Source organism: Sorex fumeus, unplaced genomic scaffold (assembly GCF_029834395.1).
Source record: "Sorex fumeus unplaced genomic scaffold, SorFum_2.1 ptg000039l, whole genome shotgun sequence".
NCBI classification, from domain to species: domain Eukaryota; kingdom Metazoa; phylum Chordata; class Mammalia; order Eulipotyphla; family Soricidae; genus Sorex; species Sorex fumeus.
In genome coordinates this window covers 13,234,885-13,252,770 of record NW_026606096.1, presented here as the reverse complement: position 1 = coordinate 13,252,770, position 17,886 = coordinate 13,234,885, and the positions used below count along the sequence as shown (strand labels likewise).

Genomic DNA, 17,886 nt, shown 5'->3' with positions numbered 1-17,886 from the left:
TACTGATATATTTTCGGATCATTCTAGTTGCCATTTCTTAAAGTTTTATTGGAACAAATAATATAAAGTAAATTTACTTTGTGCCTAAGAGGGCAAGTTGGAATTTGGAGGGAAAATGGGAACATTGGTGGAGGGAAGATCACATTGGTGGTGTTGAAACAGTAAATGACTGAAAAAACTGTATAATGAATAACATTGTAAATCATGGTGTTTTTAATAAAAGCAAAATGTTAGCATAATTAATAAAAATCAAATCCTATTAGGAGAAAATATAGCATTTTATTCATTTAATATTTTGTAGACAGCAATTATCTCTTAAATAAAGTTCTGCTAATAACACCACTGATGTAGTTCTATAATTATTTTTGTATGTTTTTCACAAAATATTAGACATAGCATAGTAATTTCCTGTAACTTTATAATAATAGTTAAAAATATCTAGTTTTAAATCATATTGAAAATTGTTGAAAACATACTAACTAAAGAAACTAAAGCTAAAAAGTTTAAGTGCTCTTTTAACATTTCACACTTAATATTTGGCAGAACTAAAACTATAAATCATTCTTTAATATAACACAGGATTTGCTAAGTAGCTCATTTGTGAAGACTTCACAAGGAAAAAAGCTGAATTTAGTTTTAAAATCTAATATTCAAAAAGGTTCAAAAAGATCAAAATATCTTATGTATTGATTTTATTTGAGAAAAGTTAAGAAACAAAAAAAAATTCTAGGGACTGGAGTGATAGCACAGTAGGTAGGGCATTTGCCTTGCATGTGGCCAACCTGGGTTTGATTTCTCCATCTCTCTCGAAGAGCGAGGCAAGCTACCAAGAGTATCCCACCCTCAGGGCAAAGCCTGGCAAGCTCCCCATCACATATTTGATATGCCAAAAACAGTAACAACAAGTATCACAATAGAGACATTACTGGTGCCCACTTGAGCAAATCAATGAACAATAAAAAGACAGTGCTAATATTCAAAAAGATAACTAAATTGGTTAGTAGCAGATTTCAGTATTCAGATAGTATCAGTTTTCTCTAAGTTCTGCGAAGTAGCTGAGTGAAATCCTGTCTGATTTTAAAAGACAAAAATGGCATCAAAATTCTTTGAAATTGAAACTGTATAGTTTGTAATTTTTTTTTTTTTTTGCTTTTTGGGTCACACCCGGCGATGCTCAGGGGTTACTCCTGGCGGTGCTCGGGGGACCATATGGGATGCTGGGAATCGAACCTGTGTCGACCATGTTGGCTGTGTGCAAGGCAAACGCCCTATCCCCTGTGCTATTGCTCCAGCCCCATAGTTTGTAATATTTTCTACTATAATTTTAGCTTTTTCTGTTTTTGCTTTTTTATTACACCCAGCAATGCACAGGAGTTACTCCTGGCTCTGCACTAAGGAATTACTCTTGGCGGTACTTGGGGGACCATATGAGGTGCTGGGAATTGAACACGGGTCGGCCTTGTGCAAGGCAAAGGCCCTACCCGCTGTGCTATCACTCCAGCCGCTAAACTATTTTTGTTTCTTAACTTTTCTCAAATAGAATCAATATATGATATATTTTTATAGAGTACTTTTTCTTTTTCTTGTGGAAACCATTGTTCATATGCCATGAAATCGTGTTGGTAAAAACATGAACATCTAATAAAAAAATATCTAAAAAGGACTTGCGTTTAATCTTCCAAAATAAGAATTAGGTACTTATGTATCAAACTATATTGGATAACTACTAGATAGTGTATATAAATATAGTGTGAAAGTAAGCAAAAAAAGGGGGGGGGAATAAACCTTTAATTTATATACCTTGCATTTGATAGATGAGAAAAAATCTCAACAAAAATACAAAATATTTTAAGTTGACTTTATTTTGTTATAAGAAGGCATAAAACTGAGCTAAGAATTCTGAGCAATAAGATAGTGAGTTGGGCATTTTCCTTGCATGTGGACAACTGGGTTTGATTTCCTGCACCATGTACAGTCCCTGGAGCCCTGCTGGAAGCAATTCCTGAGCACAGAGCCAGAAAGAACCCCTGAGCACTGCTAAATGTGTCCCCTCTCCTCAAACAAGAAGGAACAACCCCCCCCCCCCATAAACTCTGAACTAAAATGTATCATTAGTTTCTAGCAAATAAAATAGCACAGTGGTAGGGCGTTTGCCTTTCGCACAGCCAGCCTGGACGAGCCAGGTTCGATTCCTCCACCCGTCTCAGACAGCCCCGCAAGCTTCCCCGTGACGTATTCGATATGCCAAACACAGTAACAACAAGTTTCATAATGGAAATGTTACTGGGCCCACTCGAGCAAATCGATGAAGAACGGGAGGACTCTCTTCTCTCTCTCTTCATTATCAGATCTATATTTAATGACCAACAAATTGAAAATCATGTAAGAACTACCATGTCCTATGAGGAAATGGTGTCAGCAACTTTAGTAAGGACTTGATCCCTAAGGTAAATGAAAGCCCCGAGAGCTTGAAAAGCCAAATTTCTTGCATGAAAAATTATGTCTGGTATCATAGCTGTCTTTCCTCCTACCAAACATGTAAACCACTAGATTTTACTCTAAAAAAGAGTGCAAAATATGTGCATGCTGAGGAGTTCTCACCGGGTTTAAGCAAAAAAAAAAAAAAAAGATTTTCAACATCTTTTAAAAAATCCTTTATGAAACTAGATATTTAAGTTCTATTTTGTAAGATTGTAATCATCCACTTATTCGAGAAATGCCATGTGCTAGATTGCTTTGAGCATGACCACTCAAAGCAAAGTTTCTGCATAACTTTATCTATTTTCCTTACATCTTTGTTTTGGCTTATTTTCAATTCAGTGTCAAGCCCTATATTTTTACGGAGAATTGATTTCTTTAAAAATAGATTGCTTGGGCTTTCCTTACTGATTTTAAGACTGTGCTTAAGGATACTGTACCCACTGTGGTTCAGTGTCCTTTACCCAAGGACACACTTGATCAATTTGTGATTTAGTTCTGTTCAACAAAGAAATAATCTTTATGGATGGAGGTGCATGCTTTCAGTTGTCACAAGATGAAAGCTGTGTTTCTTTCTTTCTTTTTAAAATCTTGGCTGAACAAAAACAGCATCAAATTTATTCACTGAACACTGTAATTCATTTCTGGTCCTGCAGCCATTTCACTTTTTTTCTACTGACTTTTCAGGCACCATCGAGTTTTATACTTAAAATAGACAATTTTGAGCTCTTATTAAATCTGTAAAATTCCTCAGGAGTTTCTTCTAAACCCTTCTTCTGCTATATTTATCTGTCACTTTCTTTGCTTTTCATTGCAGGTCCAACACCAGATGGATAGTAAGCCTTCTTGATATAGAGAAAAAGGTAATGCATTAGGAGGTCCTAGAGAGTGTCTGGTATGAGATAAACTAGACTATGTTTAATCCAGAATTCAGTAATCTTGGTACACCTTTCCCTTCTTCCTTTGTTCTGACTGTAACGATTGACTCAGTTTCTGGAATTAGTGTACCATGTTTATTGCTTGCAATAGATACCTACTCTAAACAGAACAGTTGTTGTTAGAACTCTGATAACAGGTGTAATACCAAATCATCTTTTTGTACGATGAGTATTCTGTGCACCTACTTGGTATGGACACAAAGGTGCTAAGGTACACGTGAGACTCTACACAATCTGAGAGTTCATCCAGATTTTTGAGAAGTTGAGGTTTTCAGGCTGAGATAAAAACCTCATAGGTTATGTTATTTGCAGAGAAAAAAAGTTAGACCCCACCTCCAGCCATGGCATAGTTCCTTGTCTTTACCACAGAAAGAAAATAAAAATGAAAGCATTCAAGCAGAAGAAAGTTGAATAAATGGTAGAGAATATTCAAGGAAGAACATGGACTTCTCTAGAAAAAGGAAAACAATAACTCAAAAGAGTCGTATTAAAAGAATATAGTACACACAGAAATAGGAATTGTAGATATTTCTAAGATAGAATGCCCTGAGTTGCTTTGGATAGCTGATTATATAAGATTTTATTTTTCCTAAGATGCTCCAGGAACTCTGGATTTCTTTTCATCAAATCTATGCACAGTCAGGGATTAACTTTGTCCTGAGAATCTTTTCTCCTTTTCTGACTATATCTTGTCATTCCAAATATTTCTTAGTTTGGAAATAAATTTTGCCTAAAATTTGCCTCATGGTGACTGCCTATTTCATTGTCATCTCTATTGTTGCTATCCCTCCATTAAAAGCCCTCGTGGTACTAACTATAACATGGATAAATAATTATATCCAACATCTTGCTTCCATCTTGTATTTCTTCCATAGAGAAGACATAGTAAAATCTATAATGCATTAAATCTGATATTTTCTCGTAAAAGAGAAAACTAAACTCTTGTTAGTCTTCTACCATGCTTAGAAAAAAATCAAATGTCCCCCTAAATTTATAAAATTATATAGTTATAGGATATGGCCGGGTTAAGTCTCCATCAAGATCTCTTAGCTTCTGTATACTATGAATAATTCATTCTTGTCACCTGACCTTTGGATATTTATTGAATTAGTCAGGCAAGCTCTTAGAGTATATTTGCACTGCATATTTCTTCTTCTTGGTGTTTGTATTCACAGAAGTCTTTTTGTTTTTCTGCTTTTAAGCATTAAGATCAAATGTTACCACCTCCAAGAAGTTGTCATGAAAAAAACATTGAAAATACCTCACATTAACAATATATTTCCTTGAGTTCATTTGTTGCATGTTAATTATTATCACCTGTTAAAACAATCAGCAAACAACAAATAAGATGGATTTTGCTTAAAATACATCAGTTCATAAAAAGTTTAATCTTTCATTCCTGGCATTCTAAAATTAAAACCAAGAAATAGATACATTTCAAAAGTTTATATTGGCATTGAGAGGACACAAAATATTACCAACATGACCTACACATGTTTAGGTGGCGTTGTGTGAGAGTATTTAACATATTTAATATAAAATTCACTATCTGGGAAACTTTAGGTGATAACTTTGAAATAGAACAAAAAATATATCAAAGAGAATCCTGCTCACGACCTCAGCCCACTAATGTCTAAGGAGACCTAAATGACTAAACTAACATAAATATCCTGAATTGAATCCTAGGTCAGAAAGAGGGTACTGGGGAAAAAAACAAGATTGAGGACGTAGGAGAAGTATATGGGATTTTAGTTGCCAGTCTCTCTTGGCTCATTTAATGAGTCCATATGACAAAACACTTAAATTTTGTATTGCAAAACATTGCAAATATTTTCTTAATTATTATGTGGATACTGCTAAATATTTGCATACATAAGGTGTTGGTGTTAAGAGAGACTGGGTGTGATGTACGTGGCAAACCTACCACATACCTAGTTTCACAACTTTTCTGTACCTCTAAAAAAGTTTATATTATAAAGTGATAGGAGCAAGGATGTAGCTCTATCAAAAAGTTCATGCTTTTTATGCAAGAGGAGTGGGCATGAATACCAGCACCACAAAAATAAGTAAGTAATAAAACGTCTGGGCTGGAGAGATAGTGCCGAGAGTGAGGTATTTTCACTGCATGTGATCAACCCAGGTTTCATCGCTAGCACCTAATAAGGTCCCCAGATCCCCACCGAAGTGATCCCTGAGCACAGAGCCAGGAGTAAAGTGATCCCCGAGCACTGCCAGGTGTGGCACAAAATACAAAAATAAAACATAAAGCTACTTTCTTGGAAAAATTATATAAAGACAAGAAAATACCACGTTTACGGAACAGAAAATATGGGTGGTCTCTTTATTCATCCAAAGTTCCCAGGTAGGTTCTTTTTTTTTTTCCTCCTGCAATAATTTTGTGGGTTGTTTTATTTTTTTTTAATTTTTCTTAGCAATCACCATGAGGTACAGTTGTAGACTAACAAATTTTTGTGCTTGGGTTTCAATTATACAATGATCAAATACCCATCCCTCCACCAGTGCCCATTTTCCACCACCACGGGTCCCAGTATCCCTCCCACCCCCCATCCCCCCACCCCCCCTGCCCAGGTAGGTTCTTAAATAAAGATGAATAATAAAGGTGCTCAGATTCAGGGTTAGAAATGAGGGAATGGGGTTTGGGGGGAAGGAAAACAGAAGAGAGACTCCTCAGGCAAGAAGCAATGTAGTACAGGACTTTCAAGTGTGGCTCAGTTTGTGGTGTTTTCATAGGAAAACTGGATTTTTGCATTTCTTTTTTGTTTTCCTTTCTTTACTGTTTTGTTGTTGTTGAATCACCCTGAGATACACAGTTGCAAACGCTGATCAGGCTTCATTCAGACAATGTTCCATCACCCATCCCTCCACCAGTGTACATTTCCCAAGTTTTCCTGTTTCTTATCAAACAAAATCTCAGCACTTTCCTGTTTCACACAGAGGTCTTGCTAATTTAGGGCTCATTTGTGGTGTTAAGATAAATTAACATCTTTTATTCAGACTTAGGCTGGTGGGGACTGTCTCTTTAGTTCAGACAGTTTAGTTTATATATTTTACCATATGCCCAGGTATTGTTTCTTTTCTTGTCTTTCCAAGGTCTGGGTCAGAATTTATAGTCTTGGAAAATTATAAACTTCTCACTCTCAAAAGGAGTCCAGGAATTTGTGGGGATATTTAAAATGTAGAGTGAGGACAGCTAAAATGAAGACCTGGCAAGGGGAATCTGAGGTTTCCTCTTTCATTATTAAGATGTTGTTATTAAGACATCATTAAAATGACTATCAAAAGCTATCTCAATTCTAATAAGATTTGATCTACAAAAATTGTGAGACTGATTCTAAAATTCACTCTAACAGTCAGGGGACCTAGGGTAATCAAAACAACTTTGAAAAATAAGTGCAGAGATTGAGGAATCACCCTAAGTGATTTCAAAAGTTATTATCAAGACAATAGAATACTGTGTATTACTATACAAACATTTGGCTACATCTTGTAGCCAAATAAGTTACAAGAGACTATGAAGTGCACAAATCCTATCGTCCTGTTATATCTGGTTGTAGCAGACCACTGATGCTGTAACTTTTATAGGACAATAAGCTCCATGTCAGGAAGATTGTCTTACTTAATGGAGTGGAGGAATCTGAGACGGAGTCATCAACACTTTTATTGGCTCTTGTTAAATCTACAATACCCAGTTTGCATTCATACTAACCCTCATAACCAGTCTTTCATTGGTCTCCTTACAGAAAGAAATGTGCTCACACCCCTATACTGCTTTCTGGGTGCCATTGAGGGAATGGGGTGTTCACTGACTAGGATTCTGTGTTCTCTTTTGATACTCCGTTTCAATGGTTAGGAACTTGCATTTACAGCCCATACACTACTGCCATCTAGTGGGAACACTATGCAAGTAGCCAGAGCTCTGTTTTTATAGGCTTCATTCCAAATCCCTCCACAAACAGTTGGTCAACAACATAAATCAGATCTGGTAAGTATTGTAAACCATGGTGCCCACAATAATTTTTTTTTAATCAGGTTTGACATGTGGGAGGGAAAGGGCCTGTGGAGAGAAGGCAGAGTCTATATTAAAGTGGAATCAAGAACTTAGATGCAATCAGGAAAAGAGCAACTCTTTAACATAAGAAGAGTTCTGAGGAAGGGGAAACAAAGAGATTGGGGGGTTTGGCGATGAAGAACTGTAAATAGTGGAGAGCAAGAGTAATAATTACAAAGCTGTCATTCTTCGTGAAAAAGACGGCATTCCGAAAGTGGGCCTATTTCAGATTCACAAATAAATCACAAAGAGTTGACAAAACCTTAATGACTTTAAAGTGAGACACAACACTCCTCACTAACATTCTCCTAAAGAAATATTTTTTGATCATTCTCTTAGCAAATCATTGATACAAAGAAATATCAAATGAATGATTGAGGGCCTGCTATAGGGGCAGGCTTAAGGGGTGGTTGGAAAGATTGGAGACAATGGTCGAGGGAAGATGTAATGGTGGTGGGTTGGTGTTGGAATATTGAATGCCTCTGCCAGACCATCATGAACAAATCCGTAAACCACAGCACAAAGGCAAAATGAATTAATTAAATGGCAAAAATAATATTTTTAATTAAGAAAAAAGAAATAAGAAGACCTTCTTGGACAATGACCAGAAGGGACAGAGAAACAGGAAGTTGTTCTAAGATAGTTAAATAAAAGTTCATGGCTGGAGCGATAGTACCACGGGCAAGGCATTTGCCTTTCACCAGGCCGACCTGGGTTTGATCCTGGGCATCCCATATGGTCCCCACCTCAGGAGTAATCCCTGAGAGTAAAGCCGGGACTAAACCCTAAGCACTGCCAACAAAACAAAACCTTAAATTAGAAGATCACCTGAGGATTATTCATAAGCAATACAAAATAAATTATTTAGTCCTGGTTTGGGGGCAGGGTTTGGGGGTCTGTGTGGAAACATTCAAAATATGGTGGAGGGTAGGTGTAATGGTGGTGGGATTGGTGTTGGAATATTACATGTATCAAATTATTGTGAACAACTTTACAAAAGTAAAATTAAATTTAAAAAATAGATACATAAAATAAAACATTGTTAAGAAAAAAGAAAGATCAGCTGAGAACCCTCAGTAATAAACTGGGGTATCTGAAATAAAAATTCAAAGTGCCTATGGTTCATTTTTGGTTTTATTTTCAATTTCAAAGCTCACTAGTAAGGAATCATTTCCTAAATTAACTTAGGATCAGTCCTTTTCTCATCCTAAAAAAAGTTGGATAATTTAAAAGCCAACTTTCCAATTGCCTACATCTTCCAGGTTGTTTATAGTTCAGTCACAAAACTAATCAGATTCCTTTGCCTTTAATTCTGTTTGGACATTCCTTCCAATTCCTCGAGTTTTGTCGGGGGGGGTTGTTGTTGGTAGTGATGGTGGTGTTTTGTTGAGGGGGCCACATCTGGCATTGCTCAGAGTTTGCTCCTGACTCTGCACCCAGGGATCAGTGGCTTTACTCAGGGAAACTTATGGTGTGCCAAGAATCAAACCCAGATCCTCTGGGTGCATGGTAAAAGCTCTCGCTCCAGCCCAGTCCTGCAAGTTTTATAGAGATCATGCTCTCCACAAATTTAAGGCAGAGGAAGATTTGTGGAGATGTGGGCACAATATATGCCACTTTCCTTTGGAACAAGCAATACCTGAGAACATAACCAAGAGCCATGGGATGCAGCTGGAATTGAGAGTCTGAAGTGGCTGACTCAAGTGCTTAAGAATCTTTACCTTTTGGGGATACTGGAAACATTAGTGGTGGAGAATGGGCACAGGTGGAAGGATGGGTACTCGATCATTGTATGACTGAAACGTAAGCACAAAGTTTGTAAGTCTGTAACTGCATCTCACGGTGATTCATTAAAAAAATTTAAATAAGAAAAAAAAGAAGAATCTTCACCTTTTGGGCCGGAGTGAAACCTGGAGGGCGTTTACCTTGCACGCGGCCTTTACCTTGCAGGCAGACAACCCAGGTTGGATTTCCGGCATCCCATATAGTCCCCCGAGCACTGCCAGGAGTGATTCCTAAGTGCAGAGCCAGGAGTAACCTCTGAGCATCACCACGTATGACCCCCCAAAAATCTTTACCTTTCGTTTTTTGGCTTCGGAACCACACCCAGCAGTGCTCAAGACTTACTCCTGGCTCTATTCTGAGATCACTCTTGGTGGTGCTCAGGTGACCACATGGGGTCTAAGCCACACTGGCTGTGTGCAAGGCAAGCACCCTACTTGCTGTCCATTCGCTCCAGCCCCTATCATTTTTCTGAAGACAAAAGTGGTAAGATGAGCATCTGCGAAGAGACACTTGGGTCACATAAATAAACTTATAATTAATCTAATAATCTAACCAATAGCATTTTCCCATCTCTCTTCTACTAACATGTCGGTTTTCCTTTGGGGAGTTAGGCCCTCAATTGACATGGCTAAATAAAGGCTCTGTGTAAACCAAACTACCTCAGTGCTTTCATGGGCACACAGGAAAACTGTCCTGTCCAAGACACTCGCATGAGGTGGGTCATGAGAAATGTTCTGGCCAATGAAACGCAAGCAGAAATGCTGCAAATTACCTGAAAACCATCCCTCCCGCCCTCCAGTCTTCTATCAGTGCTGACATAAGAGAGGTGACTTATCATGATCTCAGAGAAGGAAGCAAAACAGGGTCATGGAGTTACCACGTAGAAAAAAAACACATTACAGAGACTCCTCACTGTGAGCAGCCCGGATCTGAGCAAATTCCATGCTGGAATTTGCATGAATGGAAAGTGAAGTGTTGCTGTATTAGCCAAGTCCCTGGTTCCCAAAAGTTTACGGCCTACTCTGGGAGATAAGATATAAACCGTTAAAGGAAAAACAACATTAAAATAACTACTTCTGTAGTATTCTGAGCATCTGTCATGTAATAATATATAATCCTGACTATAAACAAGCCAGGTAGGAAATATTTATTATCCCCAGTGTGGGAAAAAGAAACTGGGGCACTGCTTGCTTTAGTCACTTGCTCAAGAGCACATAGCTAGAGATCGGCAGATCTGGGAATTGAGCCCAGATTAGTCAGACGCCAGAGTCTACATTCTTAAATATTCTCTGCTGTATAATACTAGGCAGTTGATATTTTTTCAATGCCTATTTGTTCAATAAAAACAATAGCAACAACAACAACAAAAAACTGACAAACACTAGTGGGGTGTATGAAAACGTGTCTATTTTTCTTTCTTTTTGGGTCATACCCAGAGATGCACAGGGCTTACTCCTGGCTCTGCACTCAGGAATTACTCCTGGCGATGCTTGGGGGACCACATGTGATAGTGGGAATCAAACCAGGGTCAGCCGCATGCAAGGCAAATGCCCAACCCGCTGTGTTATCACTCCAGCCCCAACTTGCTGTGTTATCACTCCAGCCCCAACAAGTCTATTCTTAAAACTAATCACACATGATGTAAAGTTGAGACACATCTGCAGAGAAATCGTGTGCAGTGCACTATGTTACTCAACATAAGAAGCAAAGGAAGAGAAAGCAAACTGGACAGTGAATGTCATCCATACTAGCCTGAGAACTTGGGCCACTTTCATTCTTAACCAGATTGAGTTTCCTAACAATCACAGGAAGTATATTCTCTAATCGTCTCTCCATCACAGAGGAGAGGGTAGCACAGCGTGGCAAAGACTTGCTTCTGCAGCCAGTAAGAAGCTAAACCAAGATCCACATCCACACTGCCTGGTTTCCAAGCCCATACTCTCCCTGCTAATCTGTCATGCCTTGTAACTCAGCATAAAGAGCCCAGCATCTGTCTCTGGGATTTCAAATGCTGCCATTTCTGGCCATACGATTCCTGTCTTATTTCTCTTAGCCTTAATTTCCTTATCCCCAAAGTGGTGCTTGTTATTGATATTATCATTTTAATTATCACTAGAGAATGAGACAAACAAAAAAAGTGAAGAAAGACGTGATCCATGCAAGCACACAGAGACAGAAAATCCAAAGATGTAGGTCAGCCACAAGAAATGACTCAATTCATCTGGTCAGCTAATTGTAGTCATGGCTGGACAAAAAAAAAGAGTTTGTTCATTATTGTTTCAGGAATCTTTCCATTGGTGAGCATTTTCCTGGCCTATTTAGGTAATCCTTGCCCATGATATCTCTAGGATCCTTCTTTTCCAACTTCAGTTTGCTAGCTTCATTCTCTTTCGTTCCTATATTTCATCTAGAAAATCCCATTGGATAATGCTTTTTATATTTTTGGCAAAGGACCTTTATATTCTTCAAAGAGGAGCTCCTAAAAGGCAGCTCATATAGAGAAGGGACCACCAAGTAAAGGATGCTTGAAGGACCCGCTCGGGATGGGAAATGTGTGCTGAAAGTAGACTATAGACCGAACATGATGACCACTTAATACCTGCATTGCAAACTACAACGCCCCAAAAGGGGGGGGGGGAAGAGAGAGAGAGAGAGAGAGAGAGAGAGAGAGAGAGAGAGAGAGAGAGAGAAAGGGGATCCACCTGTCACAGAGGCCATGGCAGCGGAAAGGGTGGGAGGGGGATTGGGGGTTGGGGGGGAGACCAGGGGGGTTGGTGGGAAGGATACTGGGAACATTGGTGGTGGAGAATGGGCACTTGGTGGAGGGATGGGTACTCGATCTTTGTATGACTGAAACATAAGCACAAAAGTTTGTAAGTCTAACTGTATCTCATGGTGATTCATTAAAAAATAAAACTTAATCAATTAGTTAATTAATTTTTTTAAAAAAGGGAGCTCCTATATAAAATGGATGGTGAGGGGGGCTGGGAGGGGCACGGGGGGGCGAACTCAACCTTTCTTGCTGACTAGGATCACTCCATAGCATAATTCCAAGTTACCAAAGATCCTCTTCATACTGAGGATGAAAATGGTATGAAATGAAGAAAGTGAAGGAGACAGCATGTTTGGAAAACAATAGACACCATTCTCAGCAGGGATGTCATAAAGAATTTCATGGAGCACTTATGAAATTCTTTCACTTGGTCACTTGACATCCCGCTATTCAAACTTTAAGACCTGAAAAATATACTGTTCTTTTTTTTTTTTTTTTTTTTTATAGGTGATGTTTTTTTTTTCCTTTTTTTCCCCTTTATTTTATTTTATTTTTTTTAAAGTTGTAGATTTACAATTTTTTGTGCTTTGGTTTCAATTATACAATGATCAGATACCCATCCCTCCACCAGTGCCCATTTTCCACCACCATGGATAATATCCCTCCCACCCCCATCCCCCCATCCCCCCGTCTCTGTGGCAGGGCAATCCCCTATGTTCTCTCTCTCCTTTTGGGTGTTGTGGTCTGCAAAAGAGGCATTGAGTGGCAAACATGTTCAGTCCATAGTCTACTTTCGACATGCATCTCCCCTCCTGGGAGGATCCTCCAAACATCCTTTATTTGGTGCTCCCTTCTCTATCTGAACTGCCCTTTCCTCTAGGATACCCGGCTGGCCTCTAAGTTATGGAGTAATCCTCCTGGTGCTGATCTCAGCTATTCTTGGGTATTAATCTCATACTTTGTTACTTTATATCCCCCAGGTGAATGCAATCTTTCTATGTCTATCCCTCTCTTTCTGACTCATTTCGCTTAGCATGATACTTTCCATATTATACCACTTGTATGTAAATTTCATGACTTCATCTTTTCTAACAGCGGAAAGAAAGTGAAGGAGACAGCATGTTTGGAAAACAATAGACACCATTCTCAGCAGGGATGTCATAAAGAATTTCATGGAGCACTCATGAAATTCTTTCACTTGGTCACTTGACATCCCGCTATTCAAACTTTAAGACCTGAAAAATATACTGTTCTTGAAATGAGCACAGGAGACCCAGGAAGAAGAAGCCATTCATTATTATTATTATTATTATTATTAGTGAATCACCATGAGATACTGTTACATACTTGTAAACGTTCATTTTTGCATTTCAGTCATACAATGATCGGTTACCCATCCCTCCACCAGTGCCCATTCTCCACCACCAATGATCCCAGTACCCCTCCCACCTTCCCACCCCCTCCCCCTCTCCACCCTGCCTCTGTGACAGGGCTTTCCCTTTTGTTCTCTCTCTCCTTTTGGGTATTGTGATTTGCAACCAAGGTATTGAGTGGCCATCATTTCTGTTTAGTGTGCTCATATGCTAGCTTACCTCAGCATTGGATCATACCTGACAAAAGTGCTGGATTTGTTGTCATTACTAATTGCATGATGGAACTGAAATGTTTTCCCACATATTCTGCTTTCTAAAGTAAGCAGCTGCTTTGGGTTGATTGAAGAAAATCAGTCCAAACAGTAAAGTAAATCAGGGTAAATGGCTATAAAAAAATGACAGAAAGGAAACTTAAGAAGTCACTCTCATCTCTTTTCTCTACGGCATCAAAGTCAATTTCTTTCTTATCAATCTCTTCCAAATGCAGTCAGCAAAACATATCGTTCTAATTCTTTTTGTGGGGGGAGGGGTATTTTTAACTCCTCAGTGAATGTTTTTCTTTTCTAAATTCTAAGCCTAGTTCTTGCCAATTGCTTTCCTTTTCAATTTTTTTTAATTGAGGTGGGATGCCACACCCAGCTCTGTTCAGGGGTTACTCCTAGCTCTGGGCTCAGGGATCACTCCTAACAGGGCTCGGCGAACTATATAGGGTGCTAGAGATGGAACCTGAGTTGACCGTGTGCAAGTAGGGTGCCTTACCTGCTGTCTATCTCTCTGGTCCCACCAATTCCTTTCTAATGTATTCAAAAGCACATAGATGTCTAGTCCCACAACAAGATGACATTTCAATTAAATCCAATTTAAAAATTATGCAAAATAGAAGACATTGGTGAACCCAAAGAGCTCGATTTAAGAATGTGTAAAATACTTGAATACTTGAATATGATGTCACGAAGAATATAGAAATACATGAATAATAAATACATCAAAGTGTTCAAGGTTAGTGCGAGCCGAGAGCGAGCGGTCGTGGGCGCTGTCGTTGCGTGCGCCGCCTCCTGTGTTCCGAGCGACCTAGCGGACGCCGAGCGGGCGAAGATGTACGAGTACATCCGGGTCACGGAGGAGGACGAGAACGACGAGCCCGTCGAGATCCCGTCGGAGGACGATGGCACCGTGCTGCTGTCCACGGTCACGGCGCAGTTCCCGGGCGCCTGCAGCCTGCGCTACCGGAACCCCGTGTCGCAGTGCATGCGTGGCGTGCGCGCGCCTGGTGGAGGGCATCCTGCACGCGCCCGACGTGGGCTGGGGCAACCGGGACTACGTGGTCAACTACCCCAAAGATGACAAAAGGAACATGGAGTAGTCTGATGCTTCGTCGGAGGTGAAGGTGAAAAGGGCCGTGCAGAAGACGTCTGACCCCATCGTGCTCGGCCTGCCCTGGAAGACCACCGAGCAGGACCTCAAGGAGTATTTCAGCACCTTCGGGGAGGTCCTCATGGTCCAGGTAAAAAAAAGATATCAAGACTGGTCACCAAAAGAGGGTTTGGCTTTGTGCGGTTCACGGAGTATGAGACCCAAGTGAAGGTGATGTCCCAGCGACACATGATTGATGGACGGTGGTGTGACTGCAAACTTCCAAATTCTAAGCAAAGCCCGGATGAGCCTCTGAGGAGCAGGAAGGTGTCTGTGGGCCGCTGCACCCAGGACCTGACTGCCGACGAGCTGCGGCAGGTCTTCTGCCAGTACGGGGAGGTGGTCGATGTGTTCATCCCCAAGCCCTTGGGGGGGGGGGGGGGCGTTTGCCTTCGTCACATTTGCAGATGATCAGGTGGCCCAGTCCCTGTGTGGCGAGGACCTGATCATCAAAGGCATCCTCTGCGTGCATATCTGCAATGTGGAGCCCAAGCACAATAGCAATAGGCAGTTAGAGAGAAGTAGAAGATTTGGTGGTAATCCGGGTGGCTTTGGGAACCAGGGCGGGTTCGGGAACAGCCGGGGCGGCGGGGCGGGGCTGGGCCACAAGCAGAGCAGCAACATGGGGGGCGGGATGAACTTCGGCGCCTTCAGCATCCACCCGACCATGAGGGCCACGGCCCAGGCCGCCTTGCAGAGCAGCTGGGGCATGATGGGGATGCTGGCCAGTCAGCAGAACCAGTCGGGCCCGTCAGGGAACAACTTGAGCCAGGGCAACATGCAGAGGGAGCCCAACCAGGCCTTCGGCTCCGGGAACAACCCGTACAGCGGCTCCAACTCAGGCGCCGCCATCGGGTGGGGGTCGGCCTCCAATGCGGGCTCCGGTAGCGGCTTCAATGCATGGACTTCAGCTCCAGCATGGACTCGAAGTCGTCGGGCTGGGGCATGTAGGCTGGGCTGGTCAGTTAGACGCTAGAGACTGGTGGGAATTCAAATTTTTCTAAACTCATCGTAAATATATTGTAAGATACATACGCACTAAGAATTTTCAAAATTGTTTTTTTTTCGGTGTGGAGTATATTCAGGAGTATTTTTGACATCTTTCATTTAGAAAAAGAAGAAAAGCTAAAGGAATTTTCTAAGTTTTGTTACATAACGGGTTGAACTCTTGAGTGTTTGAAAGTGAACTGCTGTTAGCCTGACAGGTAAACCAACACCACAATTGCTATCAAGAGGCTTCTCCTGTAATTATTTTATCCCTGGACTTGTCACCTGAATTATTTGCATGTTCAAAGTGGAACCCATTGGTTAGAGCTGCAGTCTTTCCTCCTCATTTTAATTTGAACCCCACCATACAGATTTTCTCCGTAGGAAGGTCCCTGGAGATCGTGGTGTTGCAATGTTTGGTTCTTTTCTTTCTGTTCAATTTCTTAACGCTTGTCTCCCCTCATATGCGAGAGTACGATATGAAGCCTTCATTTAATCTCTGCAGTTCATCTCATTTCAAATGTCTGTGGAAGAAGCACTCACTGACAGGAGTGCTGTACTCACTGCGCCGTCGGGCTCCGTCCGCTGCTTTGCCCACGCACGCAAGAGCTCGTCCCCACGCCGACAGGCTTCGTCTCTGACGGTGGGTGTCCCATTTTTATCTGCTACTCTTTCTTTCCTGGAGTCGGATCAACGCTGTGACGGCAAGGCTGTGCTGTGAACCAGAAGGCTGTCTGAACTTCTGAAACCTTGTGTGGGATTGATGGTGGTGCCGGGGCATGAGACGCTGGTATGAGCGAGGACAGGAGAGCGTGTGCAGAGACTTGGTGGTGCATAATGGAGATTCTTTAACTGGGCGAGATGTGTCTCTCAACCTGTGGCTTTGGTGCGAGAGTGTGCGGAGAGCCATGGTAGCAGATAACATACGTACGAATGTTTCTTGCATTCAAAGGACATACACGTCTGTTGGAAGACTTGAAGTGAGTCTTGCTCTTAGCAAACCAACGTTAGCTGAATGTGTTAGTGACACGATACTGGTATGCCCCGCCCCCTTGTCAACTGCTGTGAATGCTGTATGGTGTGTGTCCTCTCCTGCTCCTGATCTGTTGGTGTGGTCATGTGGCCTGGCGCTGGTGAGCTGAGCTTACGTGCTGTACAGGAGTCTCGGAGCGGAGTCGCCAGTGGGGGGGGGGGGGGGGAGCGATCCTGGGGCCTGCCCACCCCGAGGATGCGGTTGGCGGTCTTGTACCCTGTGCTTGGATGCTTTTATAAGAGTTGCCAATGTTGGAAATTCTGAAATAAAACTGATTTAAATAAAAAAGTGTTCAAGGTTAAAATCTAAAAGTCCAATAATTTTATAGTTGGTGAGAATGCAAGCCACTGGAATCCTCATAAATAGGCAGCAAATGTGATGGTGGCAAATTCCTTAGAAAATTAAATGTACTTACATACTTAGCAACTCCATTTGTATTTCTCCCTAGAAGATATGACAGCATATGTATACACAAACTGTATAAAAATACACATCAGCTTTAGAGAAACTGGAACTCATCCAAACATTTATCCACTGGTTAGTGTACAAATTGTGATAAATCCCTGTAATAGAATGCTTCTCCCTGATACAAAAGAATTATTCATGGAATTCTATAAATACTTTTATGTTCTTTTCTTTCATTTTAGTGTTGGGGCTCAGAGCTTACTTCTAGCTCTGTGCTCAGGGACCACTCCTGGTGGTGACTTGGTGACCACATGGAGTCCTGGAAATTGAACCCTGGGCAGCTGCACTATATAGCTCCAGCCCCTGGGATTCTATAAACCTTATACTGGACACAAGGCAGCATACTTTGTAATTAGAAATACATAAAAATGCAAAACAGATTATGGTATAATAACCCAGGCTACTTGCTCCAGTCTAGGATTATTTGGGCAAAGAATGACTAGAAAAGCATACAAAAGAACTTTCTGAATAATAGAAATGTTCTAAATTTTAATTGAGACATTGATTACATCTAGGAGTCTCAGTGAATTTTTCACATTATATGTAAGCCACTTTCTTTTTTTCTATTCCTC

At 40.9% G+C, this 17,886-nt stretch overlaps 1 pseudogene; it reads left to right on the top strand.

Moving 5' to 3' along the window:
- The first annotated feature begins 14,511 nt into the window (after positions 1-14,511).
- LOC130028409 (TAR DNA-binding protein 43-like) lies at positions 14,512-15,780 on the top strand (annotated as a pseudogene).
- Positions 15,781-17,886: the final 2,106 nt, after the last annotated feature.